At 36.8% G+C, this 21,189-nt stretch overlaps 2 pseudogenes; both read right to left on the bottom strand.

Moving 5' to 3' along the window:
- The window catches only part of LOC132301546 (uncharacterized protein At1g10890-like), a 38,185-nt pseudogene extending 19,793 nt beyond the window's left edge, over positions 1 to 18,392 (bottom strand).
- Positions 9,673 to 9,771, bottom strand: LOC132301908 (small nucleolar RNA R71; annotated as a pseudogene).
- Positions 18,393 to 21,189: the final 2,797 nt, after the last annotated feature.

Here is a 21,189-nt window from a genome sequence, read left to right as displayed (position 1 = left end):
TGCAAAAGAAAAAATTCCCCACAAGTCGGATAGCCTAACCACCACTAGTACTTAAAAGATCGAGGTCAGCATAGTCATCAGATTGAGGAAAGATGGGGCGGTACTTGAACAGGAATGACGGTCATCAACCATAAGCATGTAGAAAGTGGAAAATCTCAAGGCAGCAACATGTCGTGAGCAATACTGAAAGTACACAACTTGGCTATCTCTACTCGCTTGCTAGAACATGTACAACAAGGAAGCCAACATGATGAGAAACTATGACATAGAAAACCATAATAAATTGCATCATGTTTGTTCCTCATATTTTGAACTCAAAAAGAAATTCTAGGACCTCCGGGCATATATAACATTTTGTACACCAAAAAACTGCAATTTCCAACAGCACAATGCTAGTGTTATGAATTTTCACACACACACATACAAACACACAAAATCACAATGGAATTTTGTCCCATTTCAAAACAGACCATAACAAGTGCCCAACAAGTAGAAAGGAATGCATCCATCCTAACAAAGAAACCATCTTTTCTACAAGACTTGCACCTGAAATATTGCTAAAAAAATTTATTTATAAAATTCATGATAGAAATTGCATTGATATGAGAAATTCTGCTAAATATCAACTAATTATAAATGTGTGTTAATTATCACTGGACGTCCCTACAACTTTTTTGGTCTTCAATGTATATTAAAAAAAAAAAAAAAAAAATTGCAGTAAACAAGAACCCAAAGATAAATAATTCAATTTCGCATGCGAGAAAAGTGGGTCTCCATAATTAAATTACCTGCTATAAGAAGCTGTACCTGTGACCCATAGTCGACGGTGACGGCGAATACCTTCGCCGGTACGACGGCGAGCTCGACAAATCTCTATCCCTAACCATCTCTTTATCGCCACAACCACAACTGATTATGCAAGAGATACAATATCACCTGCAAAATCAAATTTTGATCGCTAATATTACTGTTTTAATTCAATTTTTCATTTATATAATCGAATTAGGGTCCGTTTGCTTCAATTGTCAATTCTTCAGTCTCGGCAGTTTACTTTGCGCAATTCCAATTTTCTAAGAACTTCCCATTAGATTGTTTTCGTCAAAATAAACTGCCGAGACTGAAGAATTATGCCCCAACCATAATTTTTCGTGTAAGAGTGCAATGGAATCGAAACCTATATGGAAAGATAAAATAGATAGTAGCAGAAGTAATTGAGAGAGCGAGAGAGTCGAGGTATGCAGGGAAACAGATCCAATATAGAGGATTTGCCTTTCTTTTTCTTATTTTTATTTATGTTTTTTTGTGTCCTTTTTGGCATACGATTGTTTCTAAAGAGTGAAAATTGTCAGAACATTTTTTTATTATTATATATTATGGAAAATATATATATACGGATAAAATGATGAGATAAAAAGTGTTCTTTAATAAATATCTTAAATTTTTTTTTTCCCCCTTTTGCCCAAGTCTGAACTAAGTTCAAATCCTATAATTGTAGAAGGAACTGTGAAATGGCACTCAAATCCTTCCAAATCAAATCTTTTTGATTTGAAATTACTGAGCACAAATTAAAAAATAAATAAATAAATAAATAAATACCATAGTTACATAATGTGCAAAACTCGTTAATGATTGAAAAATACCTCTCAAGTTTGAAAATTGATCAAATAAGAATAACACGTTACCTTGCTATTAATTGTGTAATAAAATAACAAAAACTTCTTTACTTAAAAATTAAAATTAAAAAAATAAGATAAGTGCAAAAACTCTAAAAATTGCTAAGAGCACTTCCAATAGTATATTAAAATACTATTTTGTGTAAAATATACACTATCACACGTAAGAGTATCTTCAACAGTATGCTAAAACACCCTTTTGTATAGGGGTGTTCAAATAATTCGATAATCCATCAATCCGATCTAAGTGGTTCGGTTCGGTTTTTAGATATCATGATTCAGTTATGATTTTAAAAAATATCAATCCGTATTTAGCGATTTGGTCAACGAATTGGGCCTTAAAAAAATGGGACTAACGAACCGATCTGATACGTAAACTTATATATTAAAAAATAAAAAAATAAATAGAAATAATATATTATACTCCATAGTATACATATAGTTATATATATTAAAATTTATATTTTTTTATTTTTTATTTTTTATTAATTATTTTATTTTAAAGATTTTCTAATATATGCGTGCTTAACCCTAAATGTCCCCTACACTTTCTAATTGTGCACTGTCGCCTCTCGACTTTCTTAGTCTCTCGACTCTCTTGACTCCTAACATCTCAAATCTTGCAATCTGGATCACTCATCATTAATTCATCGTTCAACCTACAATAAATCGAAACAACGGTGACCATTCTACCTGATTTCCGGTGAGTTTCATGAGCTTTTTTCATGGATTCGTCTTCTTTTTCTCTTCTCTCAACAAATCCTTTTTTCTTTCTTTATAATCATGCATGATTGTAAGACGAAAATTATGATTTTGCATTTGATTTCAGTTTTGTTTTAGTATTTTTTCAATTTTGTAATCTGGTCGTCATCTGTTCTCCAAACATTGTTAATATCATGATTTTGCCTCTAATTTCTATTTTATTTTAGTTTTTTTTTTCAATTTTGGGCTTTCTTTTTCATTTTTTTTTAAATTCCTTTTCTAGTAAGATTCATGGAGGATTTGGAATGCATGATTAATGTTAATACGCTAAGGGTTTGAATAATATGGAATTTAATTGATTTACATGTTGTTAATGGAGAATATAATTGCTTAAATTTAATCTAGCAATTGTAAGGATGTGTATATGATTTTAATCATGTGTTGTTAGTATAATATGATCGTGTATATAACTGATTTTGGTTACGCTTAATTCTGGATTGTTTTGATATATAATTATTTGTATTGCATCAATTATGGATTATATGGATTTATGCACCATTTGTCAGGATATATGGGCATATTAGGGACGGATTAACTAAAAGAAGTTAAGTCCTACCTATTTCATGTCAGGCCGCGGAACCAGTTGGATGACATGCCATTGAAATAATATGGTTTGATAGTTTCCTTTTATGTTGGATATGATGGATTTTATATATGTATAGATATGTGTCGTGATATGAGCTTGAGTCTCAATATCAGTGGTTAGGGAGCGTATATACAATGGGATGCATAGCGGATATAATGGATAGTTCTGTGCCCTGTTAGGTTTAAGTACTCATTCTCACTTTATTTGCGTTTTGTATATTGCCTACTATTTAGGTTGAGGCTGTCTTATAGTCTAGTGAGAGTCATTTAGTGTGTGTGTGTGTGTGTGTGTGTGTGTATATATATACAGACTATTTAGTTATTGTTGAGTTAACAAAAATGCATACGTGTATCGAATTTCTGTATGGGATGTAGTAGATTAGAACTTGTTTGTGGGCCTAACCCAGATGTTTATTAGTTCCAGGCTTAGAAATTGTTCGTACTGAGCAGAGACAGTCTATTCACTCTTCCGACTCTACGTAGGATTATTCTTTGTCTTTTAGTATTTAGATTTGGATTTCTTTATTTATTTCAGTTGGGTTTTGAATTAGGGGTCCACATGATGAATTCTCAAGTTGTAATCTAGATGATTATTGGTATCAGAGGATTTGGATTATTGGAGGATTATTTTATTAGATTAATTAATGGAGGTTTATTATTTAGTTTTCTTTTCAGCTTTATTCTTTATTCTTATTTCTTTTTATATTCTATGTTTGTTTATTACCTTAATTGTTTGATACTTTCCCTCGTGTTTGGGCTTAGGCCTAATCAACCCATGTCTCGGAGTCGAGGGGTATCACATTATGTCTTCTATGTTTTCAAGCCAATTTTGAGGGGTAAGAATTTGATAAAGACCAAGAAGGAAAAGTTGTTCTACTTGGTAAGGGCTACATTTTGAGACCGGTATTGCTAGGGCTTGGAGGATTTCAAATTTGGGGGCTAGCTAATGGCTTGTTTGGTTGTCTTCCATTGAGGTAAGGATTTTTAATGCCTCAAACTTTGCCTTTCATTGAACATTCTTGTTTTAATTTCTCTTAAATTCATTATTGGATGTGAAGGTATGAATTAAAATGAGGATGTGTTGATATGATGAAAGCATGCTAGTACATGATGTGAAATTATGTTCCTTTCTATGTAAATGATATGTATAACATTGCTTTAGAGAAGAATTACTTAGAATGTAAATGCTAACATGATTTGGGATCATGTGAAATTCTATGATGAGCATGCTTATAGTTGGTTCATAGAAAATGCCATGCTTGTGACTATATTGTAGAAAATGCCATAATTGTGTTCATTTTCTAAAGAATGCCATGTTTACGTCCTTATTATTATATGAATGAAATTGAAGTACAATTAATGAAATTGGCTCATATGCATGATATGGAGGAAAATGATAATGAGAAAGGGCATGCAATGGAATTTTATAAAAAGAATCGAAATTCGCGAGTTCGGTGCTAACTGAAATATTTTCGATTTTTCTCATTTTCCATTTTCTGAAATTTTTTAATTTTTTTGGATTATTTTAATCCTTACCTCATTTTACGTGTCGAACAGCGTAGGGTGTGCAGGGTAAGTCCCAAGAGTGGTTGGGGCACTTCTTTAAATTCAGAACTCTTAAAAATGTATTAGTTGTCATTTCAACGTTTTTTTCGTTTTTCAAGCCGAGAGGTCCCACGTGGGACCTGCAACCGGAGTTGTAGAGCACGGAGATTATTTTTCGGGGCCATTGCGTTTCATACATATTTATTTGATGCATGTTTATGTGACTAAGTGGTTATTTTATTTGATGTATATGTATATGCATATATGTACATTTAGTGGCAAAAAGAGGATATTTTGTTTGCATGGGGCCCACTTGTGACCAAAGTCATTACAAATGACTAAATAGTCATCACATGACCATTCATTTTCTTCCTTTTCACGCAGCTCTCTGTTTCTCCCTCTAATTTTTATTTTCTTTTTTTTCTTTTAGCACAAATTTCTCCTCCATTTTTCGGCCAATCGGTCAGGTTTTCAGTCTTGGTTCCCTAACATAAAGTATTCCTCTCGTTGTTCTCTATTACATAATCAAAGGATTTAATTTTCAGAGGAGCGGTGATTATTTTACGAATTTTTGAAATTTTTAGATTTAAGGTTTCGGAGGAGGTTTTGGGCCGCTTAGAGTCGAATTCCGTAGACACAACTTTGGAACAGTAGAATCTCCTCGTTGTCGGCTACGTTCTCACTGAACAGTATTTCATTCCATCGCCGTTGACTGGTGTTGACTTCCGTTAACCGGCATTGAACGTGTTGACCCGCGTTGACTTTTCTGGCTGGGGATGCATTTTGGCTAATTTTGAGGTAAGGGTGTTCTAATATATGATCTCTTTAGTTCTTGTGACTCATTTTCCCTATATATGATGTAAAACATGCTTAATTGTAGTTACTTCTTGAGAATTTGTTATAATATTATATATATAAATTGTTTATTTGTATGAATTTATATGTGTAAGTAGTATCTAGGTATATGGTTTGTTGAATTAATTTGAGAAGCATGCTTAAATATTTGTGTTCTTATTCCATATGCTTAGTTGTTGAAATTTGGATATTAGTAAGTATGTTATATTCTATTAGAATTTTCTTGTTAAGCATACAATATTGTAAGGTTAGATTGTATGAAATTATAACGTTTGAGAAGTATGAAGCATTCATGCATTTATTGGGAAAGAAAAAGAAAAAGTGTTTTAAAAGCAAATGAAATTGATTTTAGGGAAAATGTTTTTGAGAAGTATTTGTGAAAATCGGACGCCTAGGAAGTACCTAGTGGTCCGTGACGTTAATGTGATCTAGAGGAAACTAGGGAGAGATCCTAGTGTGGTTGAGCTACCTAGACCCAGAATGATACCATGGAGGTGTCATGTAGTCGGGGATAGCTAGCCAATCCTTCCCTTGTAGCCCTATAGAGGTACTATAGGTCGGGTTGCATTAACAATTTGGAACGGTGAAACGAAATTATTTCAGAAAACAGGGAGCGACATTGGCATGATATTGTACTTCATTGGCATACATTATGTAGTTTGTGGTTGGTTGACCTATATACATACTTGTTGTAGTTGTTGTTGCTGTGATATCCCCTATGGCATTATCTCGTTTACTTGTATTCTATCCCTTGTATGGATTCACGGGGTCATTAAAAGGCGTGTCTTAGACACTTCCTACTGAGCGGTTGGCTCACCCTATTATTATTATTATTATCATTTTTCAGGACTCGAAAAAGATATGGCAGCCGATGCAGCCTTATACATCTGCATTTGTAAGTCTTCTGTGATGTTAGTAGTATAGTGTACCATAAACCCTGGGATAACGTATATATAAATTGTTTTGACATTGGATAGGACTTTAATGCCTTTAGATGACTTTGGGTTCGGGTAAAAACCCGGTTAGCGATTCGGACCTCAGGTTCGGGTCATTACAAATTTGGTATCAGAGTGATAAGCGCTGAAAAGTGCGTATTTAAACCCCTTAAGCTTAAGCATTCTAGCACCTTTATCTATCTTACTTTACCATTTTAGATTGATTTCGTATTATTTCCATTTTCAGGCACTTATCCCGAAAATAAACTAACTCAGCCAAATAAGAGCTTAATTGAAGCAATTCTGGGATTAAATAGAGAAAGGAGCAAAGTGTAGAAAGAAGGAAGCAAATGAAGCCAAAGGTGGGAAGCAGCAAAGTTCGATCGATCCAACTCCAAGGTTCGATTGATCGAACAATGATCGATCTCAGCACTTTATGATAGATCCAAGCCTTGGCCCAAAAGCATAAAGTCTAAAAGTTCGATCGATCCAACACCACCCTTCGATCGATCGAACACTTTTGTCCTTATTCAAATGATTGATCCTATCCACAGCTGTGCCACCCACTAACCACTTTTGTCCTTTTCCTAAAAATATCTCCCAAAATATCTTGGATTGGTCTTTTCCCAAAAAGCTCAACTAGTTGGATCGATCCAGCCGAAGTTCGATAGATCTCAGCCAGTTCGATCGATCCAAGTCCAAGGTTCGATTGATTGAACTTCCTCCAGTGCGAAAAAGTTAAATTTCCATCTCATTGAAAGTTGTCCTTTATCCAATCATTAGGGAATATTGTATGTACGACCCTAGCTCATTTTGGGTGTCATTTTGACCTACCTATATAAGGATAAGGATTGCTTTTTACAAAGGAGCCAATATTATTTTCATATCATCTCTTGGAGAGCAAGCTTAGAGGAAGAGGAGGCTAGAGACACCATTGGAGACTCTTCATCAACCAAGGAACAAATCTCTTCCATGGAGTTAGCCCTTGAGGGTTGGAGCAACATCACCATGAGTGGTTAGATATCCTCTTGGGGCTAGAGTTAGCCCCAAGTATGCTTTCTATATCTTAATCTTGTGTATTATTGAGGGATTAGTGTTGTAATTGATGTTTTGACACTTTGATATATATATATATATATATATATATATATATATATATATATATATATATCTTGTTTATTCAATGATTTATGTGGTTTAATGCTTCCAATTGATCATTTCATTCTTTTCATATGTCTATGGATGCTAGAATAGATGTTCATGTGCTTGTCTCTAGATTTTGTGTTATTGATGCATGTCTATGTGTATTGATGCTATAGATTTGGAGATTGTCAAAACATAGTGCTTAAAGAAATGCTCTTATGATTCTCTCGATGGTTCATATTTATTCCTTGATGGATTGTGCCTCTCCCCTAGTTTATTTTCATGCTAGTAGTGTAGATGTAGTGTAGTGTTAAATGGGAGGACAATCCATACTTGTTGTTTGATGATCCAAGCTTTTGAATGCAAGTAGCATATGTCTCTAACATTGTGTTGTATTTGGATTATGAGCTTAATAAAAGGATTAATGACTTGTTTTGATCTATTGTGCCTTTCACGTGTTGTTTAGACAATATATGCTTCATTGCTTAGATATATTGTGCCTTTCACATGATGTTTAGACAATACATGCTTAACTAGTCATTCTTGCTTGTTGAATCATCCAAACACACACACACACACACACACACCAATATTGCAACACGCCACTTGTCCTCATTAGTCACTTGTCAATGGTATAGAAATGCATTGCTTGGTGGTGATCTCTAAACCCCAAGATCTCTTTCTCTCTCTTACTTACTCTTAATTGCATTCTTTTGTTATCACTTAGTCGAATTTAGTTGCTCTCTAATCAACCACCCAACCAATTGTTTGATCACTCGACCTACTAGCCCTAATAGCGATTCCACGACATTGTTCTATCCTCACAATCCCTTGGGAAGATCCCTACTCGCCCTAGCTATATTTATAGTGAAAGGTAGTAGTGGCTTCTATAAATGTAAAACTTTTGGCCCTTGCCTTCAAATCCACACTCTCTCAAGCTTGATATGGTGTACCGACCCTCATAAGGACCACGTCAGTTTTTGGCGCCGTTGTCGTGGATTTGATTGATTTGATTTGGCAACGTCGGATTTGTGGAATTGATTAGGATTAGTACTCTTTTGATCGTGTCTTTAATTTATTTTTATTTTTCTTTTGGTTACTTATTGTGTTGTTCTTACTTAACTAGGTGCATTGTTGGAGAGGAAGTAAGCAAAGGGGCATTAAAGCTAAGCAAGCAAGGAAAAAAGCTAAAAATTCTAAAAATTTGTTAAGCTAAGCTTTAAATTTGGCGTTAAAGCGCTAAAGGACCTTTGTGAGACTTTCTTTACTCAATCCCTTAGTTAAATCGTCGGCCCGCTTGGAGGCTTATTTTTAATTGTTCTTTGCATCATTGTTGTTAAACATGGGAGTATAAATTAAGTGTTTGTGGAAAAAGTCTAATTGCATTGTTATGAAGGCATAGTGTTTGTCATTCTTTGTGCTTGTTGTGTTTTGCATTGTACATGCATGGATGTCGTTCATTGAGACCAACTCTTATCCCTCTTGATTTGCATCTTGAATCCATCATTAGAAATCCTAGGGGAAGAGGAAGTTCAAATAGAACCAATCTGTCAATGGATGACCATAATAATGATCATGTTGAGGATTTTGGTCATATAGACCAAAAAGGTATCATTCATCCCAATGCGCACAATGAGAACATACAAGTACCATTAGGCATGCCTAGGCCATTCATTCACCAACCACCACAACAACAAGGCCAAGTTCTATATGGAATGCCAAGGCCAATGTATGCTCCACAACCCCCCATCATCAATCAAGGAATTCAAAACCAAGGTGTTCATGTTGCACCTCAAGTAGCTAATCCACCTCTTGCTTTAAGAAACCATTATGTGCCTAACGAGTATAATGCACCTACATGCATCCAATTACCTCCATTTAGAGCACATATTATGAAATTAAGCCACAAACCATTCAAATGCTTCCTAACTATCATGGACTTCCAGGTGAAGAAACTTACAAGCATTTGGGTGAGTTTCTTGAAGTATGTTCCTCCGTAAAATATATGGACATGCCGGAAAAGGTTTTAAGACTCAATCTTTTTCCATTCACCTTAAAAGACAAGTCAAAGTATTGGTTTAACAATCTTAGGCCTTTTCAATCACTTCTTGGGCAGAAATGCAACAAGAATTCTTGAAGAAGTACTATCCGGTTTCTAAGACTAATGCCATGAGAACCTCAATTCGAGAATTTTCACATGGGGATGGAGAAACGTTTCATGAGGCATGGGAACGCTTCAATGAATTGCTTAGGAAGTGTCCACATCATGACATGCCCAAATGGCAATTAGTTCAATACTTTTTTGAGAGCTTATCGGACAACTATAAGGGTATGGTTGATGCTTCCATGGGTGGCTCCTACATTGATAGGCATGAGGATGACGTGTGACGTCTTTATGAGAGCATGAGTGAAAATTCTTTGCATAGAACACTATCATCCAAGAATGGTAGAAATTTACAAGGTAGGAAAAGTGTTGGCTTACATCAAGTTGACCATTCAAATGAAATAGCCGCCGAAATGAAATCTTTATCTCAAAGGTTTGATCAATTTTTGATTAACCAAAACTCGGCAAACCAAGTATCTTCCTTCCCTAACCATTCTCATCGTGCATCAAATGAAACATGCATGACTTGTTCTAGTGTTCTTCATTCTACTTCTCATTGTCCTCACGGACAAGTGCAAACTGAACCTAATGAACAAGTCAATGCAGCATTTGTGAACCAAGGGAACAATCCTTATGGTACTCACTATAATCTAAGTTAGAGGAATCATCCGAATTTCTCTTGGAAAAACCAAGGAGAGGGCTCAAACCCTTCCCAAGGCGGTTTTCAAGGGAAGTACATTCCACCTCCACTTCAAAACCAAGGATCCCAAGGTTATAGACCTTATCAATCACAAGGGAATCAAATTGCTAATTCTCATTTTGCCAACCAATCTTATTCCCAAGGTAATACTAGAAGTCCCACATTTGAAGAAAAAGTTTTGAATGCTTTGGGCACTTTAGAGGCTAACACTTAATTACTTCATTCTCACTCTCAATCTATTGCGAAGCTAGAAACCCAAGGAAGGCAAATAGCAAACACTCTCAATGCAAGAGAGAAAGGAAAGATGCCTATTAATGCCCCACCTAAGCAACAATGTGTTGTGGAAACCCATTCCTCATCAGAAGGCCACACCATTGAACATGTTAATGCGGTGACTACCTTGCAGAGTGGTAGGATTGTGGACAATCAAGTTGGAATGTCCAATGAAGAGAGTGAACCGGTGCAACCTCAAGTTGTTACCCGTCCTATTTCACATCCCATTCCTCCTTCATTGCATATACATGATCTTGTGAATGAGAAAGTTTTGAAAAATGTGTTTGAAAAAGAAGTTTTGAAAAATGATGTTGAAAAGGTTTGGTTGAAAAATGTGATACCCCCCGAATTTCCGGATGCAGGTTGGCCAGGCCCACGCCCGATAACCCGAGGAGATCAAATCAATTAGCAATAATCGAACACAGAATACAAATAAGAAAAAAACAAGAATAAATAAATTGCTGAAAAGAAACTAGAATAATAATCCAAAAACTTCAGAATAAAATTTAATTAACAAAGAATGATTCTGATACATCTTACTTCTCCATTTCTATTACAACTCGGGAATCCATCTAGTGGACCCCTAAAATATCTCACTGAACTCAAAAGATTGGAAATGAAACCCAAGTCTAAAATATGAAATAAAACCCTGGTCATCGGTGGAGTGAATAACTGTATCTGCTCAACACGATCCAGCTCCAAGTCTGGAACTAACAAACACCTGTAAAAATAAGAGTGGGTTAGGCCCACATGCAAATTCTTCTCTAACTACAATCCAAACAGTGACTCGATACGCAGATACTCCCTAGATATCTCAACAATAGCTATCTAGTCCATACACATATATATATCCACACTAAGGGACATTCACTGGACTATAGTAGGGGTCTCAACCTGAATAGAAGGCAACATGCGAAAACGCACCCAAAGGTGGGCATGAGTACCTAGACCTAACAGGGTACACCTCAACCTACTATAGCCAGCTATGCATCCACTGCATATACGCACCCTAACCAACGAGTCTGAGGCTCAAGCTCATCTCATGGTACCATAAACATATATATAAAGTCCGTCCAAAACCAGGGTATGTAGTTCAAATATTTATTGAACTGACATACAATAAATAAGCTAGTTAGTCTATTAACTTATTCAGTTGATATGACTTAACTATCGTCCATTAATCCAGGAAGCCACTAAACTTAGTTGCAGTTGATTTGACTTAACACAATTAGGATTCAATATTTTTAAATCCATTCCTTTAATCCATTAGGTTAGGTTTAGGCGTTTTGAGCTAAACCGTCCCCTAATATGTCACCGTCCCATACCGGTGCATACAATCCTCCATATTCATGTAATTAACAGAATATATTTATTCAGCAATTTAAATCCAAAACCATGTAAAAATTACAGACTATCAATAACAGTACAGCAATTTAATAACTAAAACCAAAAGCCAGGTAATTGCAGAATAGTTTATACAACACTACAGCAATTACTGTTCAAAACCATAATCCAATTACTTGTATGATAATATCTAAGATCCCACAATTAACATCCAAACCATGTAAATTACAACCTATAAATAACAGTATAGCAATTTACAATCCAAAACCATCCCAAATAATTACAGAAGACTATAAATCCAAGAGTTAAACCATGTATTTGCAGGAAACGGTTTAAAGGTTCAACAACTAGCATCCATAGCATGCGTAGATCACATCTAATATATCAATGACTCTATCATGCATTAAAAATAAGTTTTTAAATCACATTATAGTCCCATAAATTGCTAGATTAATTTGAGCAACTTAATTTTCTCCATCAGGTAACCGCGTGCTAAGTTGTATATTGATATTCTGTTTAATCTGTTAGCACAGAGCCCCAATAAGCTACAAGTCTAATTGTTATTCAAAAGACTCCATCACACATTTAAACTTTAATTTAGAACTATATTATAGCCCCTTAAATTGTCAAATTAAAATTAGACAATAAATTTCCTTCCAGCCGTTACCCGTACGCACAATTGTTAAATTAGCACACTGTTAATTTCATTCACTTAGAGGTCAACCTTACTCAATTTAAGGACTTAATAACTCTCAAAGCCAACCCTATAACCCCTCTGTAAAACCCCAGAGTCAATAGAAACGTTCCCACGCTCCAACAGTATCCAAACAGTTCGTAGAAAAAAAAATTCAGAAAACTACTATTTGAAAGAGCTTGCTCTAAATTCCAAGAGCAGGCTCTTTTTTAAGCTTGGAGCCGGCTCTAAGAATGTAGAGCCGGCTCAATGAGTATGGGAGCCGGCTCCCACATCCATGGAGCCGGCTCTCACCTCCTTTGAGAGCCTCTGTCCCCGTTCTGCTCCGTTTTGACTTTCTGCTTCTTCTCCGGCATGTTTCTACCCTTCAGTTGGTTTCAAAAACTGATCCTAAGGGTCTTATTAATATCCACTAGCATCCCAAAGGTTTGATTTTAACCATTTAAATCAATTACATAGATAAAATTTGCTACCGAACTAGACATGCTTTAGGGACAACACTGAAACTATTTTGCAACGACAGCTCCATTCCAACCCCTTTGTTCCTCAATAATACTGAACCTAAGGTCTTCTATCACCCCATTAATATCCCCATGGTTCGTTTATAGAAGATGGAAGCAAGTACAGTAACAAACATTACAACAGAACTTAATATGCTTTTAAGAACAAAACTGGGAGCGGTTAATACATGAACTGTAAACAGATTTGAATTTACGACAAACAGATCATTCATATAACATATATTAAACATATAACTTCCAGTTATTGATTGATTAAACCCTAGAGATTATCTAGGTGCACAAAACACGAGCCAAAGAGAAGGAGAAAGAGAAGAACTTGCCTGTAGTTTTGGTCTCAAAACTGTGTTGTCGTCTTCCTAATTTCCGGCAACCACTGACCATCTTCAAGCCTCCTATGGTTTTGATTTAAGCCACCACAACTCTCCCTTGGCCCTCTCTATTCTCCTCCTAAGTTTTGTTCTATTTTCTCTCGCTCAGTTCTCTCAAAACTCTTTGTATTTTTCACTATGCCGTGAATAGGGTTATCAAACCCTAGGGACGTATAAGTTATATATTTATAACTAATTCCCACTCCAAAGTCCATAAAAACCCTAAACTTAAAACCCAATTAATTATGTCGGCAAGCCCATAAAAATACTAAAACCCTAAAAGATAATTCATACACTTAATCTAATTAAACAGTTACGTCCATGCAAGAAAAAAAATTAATAATACAATTAAAGTAACTACAGCAACCAAAATTAAAGTAACTACCGCAACCAAAAATACAATTAATTTAATTAAAATATATTTAACCAAATAAGGCAATTCAAATACAAGGCTAACAGTTTAAAACAAATAAAACAATTAAACATTTAAGCAACTAGTCACATAAAAATGCAATAAAGATAATTGAAATTCCAATTTTATCCTTTTTAAAATTAGGGGTATTACAAAAAATGATTTGAAACAAAATGATTTAAAAACTTTTTGTGTTGAAGAGAGTTCAAAAGAAAATTCTGAAAAAGTGTTTGAACCAAAAGTTCCATTTCCGGATGCCTTAAAATGATCTATTTCAAAAGACAAGCAAAAGGCAAAAACCAATGAAATCATGGAAAAGTTTAGGCAAGTGAAAGTTAATCTTCCACTATTGGATGCAATCAAGCAAATTCCGACTTATGCCTAATTCTTGAAAGACTTGTCCACCCAAAAGCGGAAGAATAAGAGCCAAGCACCAAGAAAAGTGGTTTTGATCGAGCAAGTAAGCTCAATTTTGCAACATAACACTCTTCCAAAGTTTAAGGACCCCGGTTCACCCACTACATCATGCATTATTGGTGATCATATCATTAATCGGGCGCTTCTTGACTTAGGAGCAAGTGCTAACCTTCTTCCATACTCGGTTTATGTTAAATTGGGCTTAGATGAATTGAAATCGACGTCGGTAGTTTTGCAACTTGCCGACCGATCCATTAAGAAGCCTAGGGGTATAATTGAGGATGTATTGATTAAGATTGACAAATTCTTCTTTCCCGTTGATTTCGTTGTCATCGACACGGAACCGGTCCCCAACCCTAAGAGCCAAATTCCCGCTATCCTTGGCCGTCCTTTCTTGGCAACCGCTAATGCCAACATCAATTGTAGGACGGGGATAATGAAGATCTCATTTGGCCATATGAAGGTGAAGTTGAATATCTTTAATCCCACACCCAATTCATTTGACAAATATGAAGGAGAGGTTAATGTTGTAGATAAATGTCATGATATTCAATATCAAGGAAATGAGCTTTTGTGTAAGACCAAAACTTCCAAAGGATCATCTTCAACCTTGCATTCTCAAAATCTTGTTTCAAATTCTTGCTTTGAAAGGGCATGGAAGCCTAAAAGTTGTGATTGCATAGACAAGGGACCAAAAGTTTCTTTTGAGCTTAATCCAACAAGTTCTTCAAAGAACCATTTGTTGGGTGGAGTTCAAAGCATCTATCACCCCAACAAGGAGGGGATGCATTATAAGATCTTTGATCTGGGCTAAAAGAGCCCAATGTCTTGCTAGAGACGTTAAAGACTAGCAAAGACATTTCGTAGGGTGTCAAAACCCTATTCCTCCCTCATTTCTATCTTTCATTTCATTTCTTGCGAAGTCTAGATACTTGTTTTTGGTTCTCATATGCATTAAAAGAAACTTTGGTGAGGATTGCATGAGCTTTCATGTCATTATTGAGCACTCTGCATAGTTCGATCGATCTCAAACCTGAGTTCGATCGATCGAACTCCATTCTGCATCCGACACTTAGAAAAATTTTCGACATGCAGAAACCTGCATCCAAATCACCTCTCTGTTCCATCATTCGAACCAATTCTTAGATCGATCAAGAGACCTTCGATCGATCCAACTTCCAAGTTCGATCGATCTCATGATTCAACACTTAGAAAATTTTTCAACCTGTAGAAACCTGCATCCAAATCACCTCTCTGTCTCATCGATCGAAACATTCCAAGATTGATCTGAAAGTTCTTCGATTGATCAACTTCAAAGTTCGATGGATCTTCAAATTCCAACACTTAGCCAATTTTCTGAGCCAAAAACTTGCATATTTCACCTCTCTGTCTGATCGATCAAACTCTTGTTTCGATCGATCTCAGTTCTTCATTTCATTATTTTGACTTTGCTTTGACTTTTCAAATTTCAAAAATCCAAAAATATTTTCACTTTTATTTTATTTTCATTTCATTTTATATCATTTTATAATTCAAAAAGTTTTCAAAAATATTTTAATTAGTTTTTAATTATTATTGTTTATTCAATTAAATTTAATGCTAAAAAAAAAAAGCCAAAAAATATTTTATTCTATTTTATTTTATTTTATTTTTAATTTTAATTCCAATTTTTAATTTTAATTTTGCAATTTTCAAAAATTTCAAAAATCCAAATATACTTTGAAGAGAGTTCATCAAAGGTCGATCGATCTCAGTTGAAGTTCGATCGATCGAACTCTGTTGGGAATGTTTTAAAAATAGAATTGAGCGTTTCTAGATCGATACCTTAGATCGATCTCACCCTCTCTGTAAACCCTAACCCCCTTCTCCGTCGCCATTGTGCCATCACCTCTCCCACCTCCGGTGAACTTTCCGGTGAGCATCTAAGCATCAATCTTTCTCTCCCTTCTTGGATTCATCTTCACTCTTCCACATCTCCACTTCTCTCATCGTTTGAGGTAAGATCCGAGAATGTCCTTCATGATTTAAGCTTCAATCTTGTGCATACATGCTTTATATGTTGAATACATGTTATATACATGACAAAATCCTCCATTGTTGAAGCTGGAAGCATTTGTGTCTATATATATATATATGTGTGTGTGTGTGTGTGTGTATATATGTGTATATATTTTTGATAATTTGATTCGATTTAGGAGTATGAGCTTTGAACAGTGGCTAGGATTGATTGATTTGTTGTATTGATGGGCCCACGAAAACGTTCGTGTGGGCCCTATGCTTCCAAAGTCACAGATCTGTGACCTTTGAATTTTCATCATCGCACAGTTCGATCGATCGATCTTGAGAGATCGATCGAACTCATGTCTCCGATTGATTGAAGTTGTGAGATCAATCTCACTTATTTTTTATCGATCCAACTTTTGTGATCGATTTCACTCATTTTTATGATCGATCGAATTTCATAGATCTCACACACACACTTCATTCATCATATCTTATGTTCATGCTATCTCATATATGCCCAATACCTGTGATATTCCATATTAGATGCATTTCATACTTACATTGTTTAGCATATTTCATATCCTGTCATTTGCATAGATTCATGTCATATTTGTTTTGTCTATTTTACTTGACATATATGTTTCTATATTGTGCTTAAAATTTCTTACTCTAGTACTAACTCACATTGCAAGTTTTTCTTTTTCTTTTTGAAGACCATGGACAGAGGAGCCAACAGAGCCCTCTTATGCACAGGAGGAGCTAGCACAGGCTACCCCACCTCAGTCACCATCTTATGAGGCTGAGGATGACTATATAGCATCCACCTCTGTGGCTCATCCTGCTTTTACACCATCACTATCTCCACCACAGACTGGAGCTGAGCATTCTCAGCCAGCTCATCTGAAGCGTGATAGGCCCGCGCCTAGATACGCACACATGACAGTCGACCATGAGTCAGTGTTCGACACGGCCTTCTTCTTTAGATCGGTGCTGACCCGATCCGCCTACCATGACATCATTCAGAGGGGCTTGACCGCTATTCTTGCCCCCGTCACAGAGCCGGTCTACCCGCGGCTGGTACGGTTGTTCTACCAGAACCTCCGACCATCGCTGCGTACCATAGCAAAGCTAGTTACTTCCGTAGATGGCCATCCGATCACCATTATAGTGGACTCACTAGCCCGCTCTTGCCGCTGTCCACACAGATGTCCTCCAGAGCTTCAGGAGACATATCCGAGGCTATACAGGCCTTCCTATGCCGACATGGTAGTTTTTCTTACAGGTCACCATGCCGGTGGCGAGACCTTCGCCACTCGGACATTCCTTCCAGATGACCTTTGGTTCACCGATTCCGTTCTCTATTGGAACATTTACATGGCCGGGCACAAGATTCAGAGGAAGGGCAATTATCTGACAGCCCTCTACGCCTTCTACAGATGGGTGTCCATTCCCGTGCTCATCTGGAGCGTGATGAGGAAGCTTTATGATGAGTACATCAGCAAGGAGACGCCCGGAGGGGCTAAGTCTCTTCCATTCAGCCACCTCATCACCCAGATTTTGATAGATCAGCGCTACCCTATTCACCCCTGGGAGCACCCCGAGAGAGGTTCCTATCACTTCCTGAAGAAGGACTAGGACAAGAGCTACCGATCCATTATTACCAAACTGCAGGACCACGCGGTAGTGGCTGCAGCGGAGTTAGAGGAGGAGGAGGCCCAGGCAGAGGCACAGGCCCAGGCACAGGCACAGGCAGAGGTAGCAACAGCAGATTGCGTAGTGAACGACGCACCAGTCGATCCAGCTGCCGAGCATATAGATATAGACTTAGAGCTCCCTGTAGACGCCGCCGAGCAGTACTCTCCAGCTAGGTCACCCATTCACGAACAGGAGCAGACTCAGGAGCTTTCTTTTAATTCATCTATGCCTGAGGCTCCAGATCTTACCCCCGGCTTTGGAGTACACCTGCAGACGCTTGAGGATGCTGTTGTTGCCATCCGAGCTGATCTCACAGCCCATAGAGCTAATTTTGCTACCTTCTGCACGGATGTCACAACCATGTTTCAAGATCTATCCAGAGACATCCGCGGAGCCCGACCTGCCCATCCTACCTCATCCTCCTGAGTTCCCAGTTCCTTCTATCTCATGATCCCTCTCTCCTATTGATACTTACAGTACTATTATTTTTATAGCCGGTCTATCAGCTTTGATATTTTTGTTGTACCTGCACTTTATCTGTTTTATATATATCTGTTTTTGCTATGGATGTCATATGATTATATTCTCATATCTGTATGTTTGAATCCATCAGATGCATCACAGTGACTTTAGTGAGAGAGTGCTACCCAATTTTCAAGACCACCCTTATACCTCTCTCATCTATTTATCTGTTTATCCCATTTACACTTGCATGTCCACTGTGCACTAATTATCCCATTTTGTTATTTGATGAGTTTATCCAAGTACCAATTTTCAGGACCACAGTTCATCCCAAGTTTGGGGGGGCCATCCTGTGATACTACTCGGATCTGAGACACGGGGCGATCAGGCCCAGGCCCAAACCCGAGGGAAATATCAAACAATTAATATGTAACTGAACATAGAATACAAGATGAAATAAATAATAACAATAAGCTGGAAGAATACTAATTGAAATCCTCAAAATATAATTAATAAAATCTGTTAAATCCAAACTCCAAAACTCCATAAGTTACAACTCGGGAATCCATCTAGTGGACCCCTTATTATTAAAAATCCCAATTGAAACTAAAATATCTGAAACAGAAACTAAAGGTAAGCATAGAAAAGTTTCCTACGTAGTCGAAGGAATGAATGTCTGTATCTACTCTGCACGTCCAAGCTCTAATCCTGGAACTGACGAACACCAGAAAAATAAGAGAGTGGGTCAGGCCCACATGCAAGTCCTATTCTACTACGATCCAAACAGTAATCCGATACCCAGATACATCCTAGGAAGACTCAACAATATCTAGAGTAGTCCATATGTATATATATAGTACACACTATAGGACGCTCACTAGTCCAGTAGGTCTGTCTCAGCTTGAGTAGAGATACCATGCAAATCGCACAATAATGTGGTCATGTGTACCTAGACCTACCAGGGAACAACACCTATGTCCAGTTATCTATCCTGGGCGATATACGCGCGCTAACCATGGTCTTAAGACTCAAGCTCATACCATGGTACCATATAGTAAATATATAAAATCCGTACTCCTCCTAATACAAAATACCATCCATCTGTGTAGTGGTCTAATATATGTATAATCATCCGTCCTGAAACCATATTAAGTCATCCAACTATTTTGTTGACATGACACAAGTACGTAATGGACTTAACCAATATGGTTAATCCATATCTTAATCCAAATTAGGTAGGACTTAGGGTTTGATCCAGTCCATACCTAGTATATCACTGTCCCATACCGGTACATACAATCCTCCAGTTTACACGGTTGACCAAACAGTGATAAATGCATATCAATTATACTCCAGAATAAGCACACATACAAATCTAATAAGTGTATGATCAAATTATATATCCAGTACATGATCTGGAAGTCACATTCTAGTCCTTTAAATTGTTAGAGTAAAATACAGCATCTAATTCCTCTAAAATAGTACCATAACTTGATGCAATAAACAGTATAGTTAAACATCAATTAATTTCCATTTAAGCATACCTATTTTTCCCAGAATATATATATATATGCTTATACAACAATTGAAACATGAATACAGTTTAGAATTTATGCTAGAAACCAAAGTGCTTATAGAAACAGTAAGCAATGTCAAGGTATAATTCAACCTCCCACATACAGTGTATTATTGTAGGTTATCCCATGCTTCAATATTAATACTAACATGCTTCCCAATCCTTTTTATATCTCTGGGACAATTATACAGACCATCCATATCCCCTGAACCAACCTAGAAACCTTCCTACAGGCCAAACTGGACCCAAAACCACGTAGAAACCAAGAACAGAGGTTGGAGCCGCCTTCTTCCACATTGGAGCCACCTCCACTACATGTGGAGCCGCCTCCAATGCATGTGGAGCCGGCTCAACCTCTTATGGAGGCGGCTCCACCCTCGTGGTGAGCCGGCTCTACTCCACTGTGAGCCGTTGCGCGTAATCTGATCATCTTCTTCGCCTCCGATGAAGTTCAGAGGCTCTGTACAATTTTTATAAATTATTCTAGAGTTCAATTGATGTTCTAGAGTTAATTATAAGCATGGTCACATCCCACATACATGGAAGATTTTCAGGTTTAAACATTAACTCAAACAGACTTTCAAGTGAACTACTTCTAACCAACGATAGAATTATGCAACGATTTAAAAATTGATACCAACATAATTACAAGATGAATTATAATATTTATTTAATCCATTTTAACGTTGGTTTAATCCCTGGAGTCTTCCTAAACATGCACAGATCACGAATTAAAGAGAAAGAGAAGAATAGTGACTTGCCTTTGAGTTTCAGACTTGAAACTCTAAACCGCCGTCTCCTGAATTTTCCGACGGGGTTTCCGACTGTTGTTCCACCTTCGTCAGTCTAGGTTTAGTCTTAGTTGAAACCCACAACCTTAGCTTCCTCCCTCTCTGTAACTCTCTCAAGTTCTCTTCTCTACTTCTCTCAAAACCACAATTGTTGCTCTCTGTATTTTCTCTACGTGTATGGGTTTTGTTTTTAAAACCCTAGGTAGAACTCGTACATGTATTTATAGGTGTTTGTAATACACAACCCTAATTCTAGTTGCAATACAAGAAGGAAACCTACATATAAAGTCGGCTACCATGAAACCTAAAACCCTAATCCTAACTTCCGCA

This window comes from Cornus florida, unplaced genomic scaffold (genome assembly GCF_030987335.1).
Source record: "Cornus florida cultivar Cherokee Brave unplaced genomic scaffold, ASM3098733v1 CherokeeBrave_3.0.0_Hap2_Chr03, whole genome shotgun sequence".
Taxonomy (NCBI): domain Eukaryota; kingdom Viridiplantae; phylum Streptophyta; class Magnoliopsida; order Cornales; family Cornaceae; genus Cornus; species Cornus florida.
Note: the sequence above shows the minus strand (reverse complement) of the source record. Positions and strands in the feature narration are given on the sequence as shown.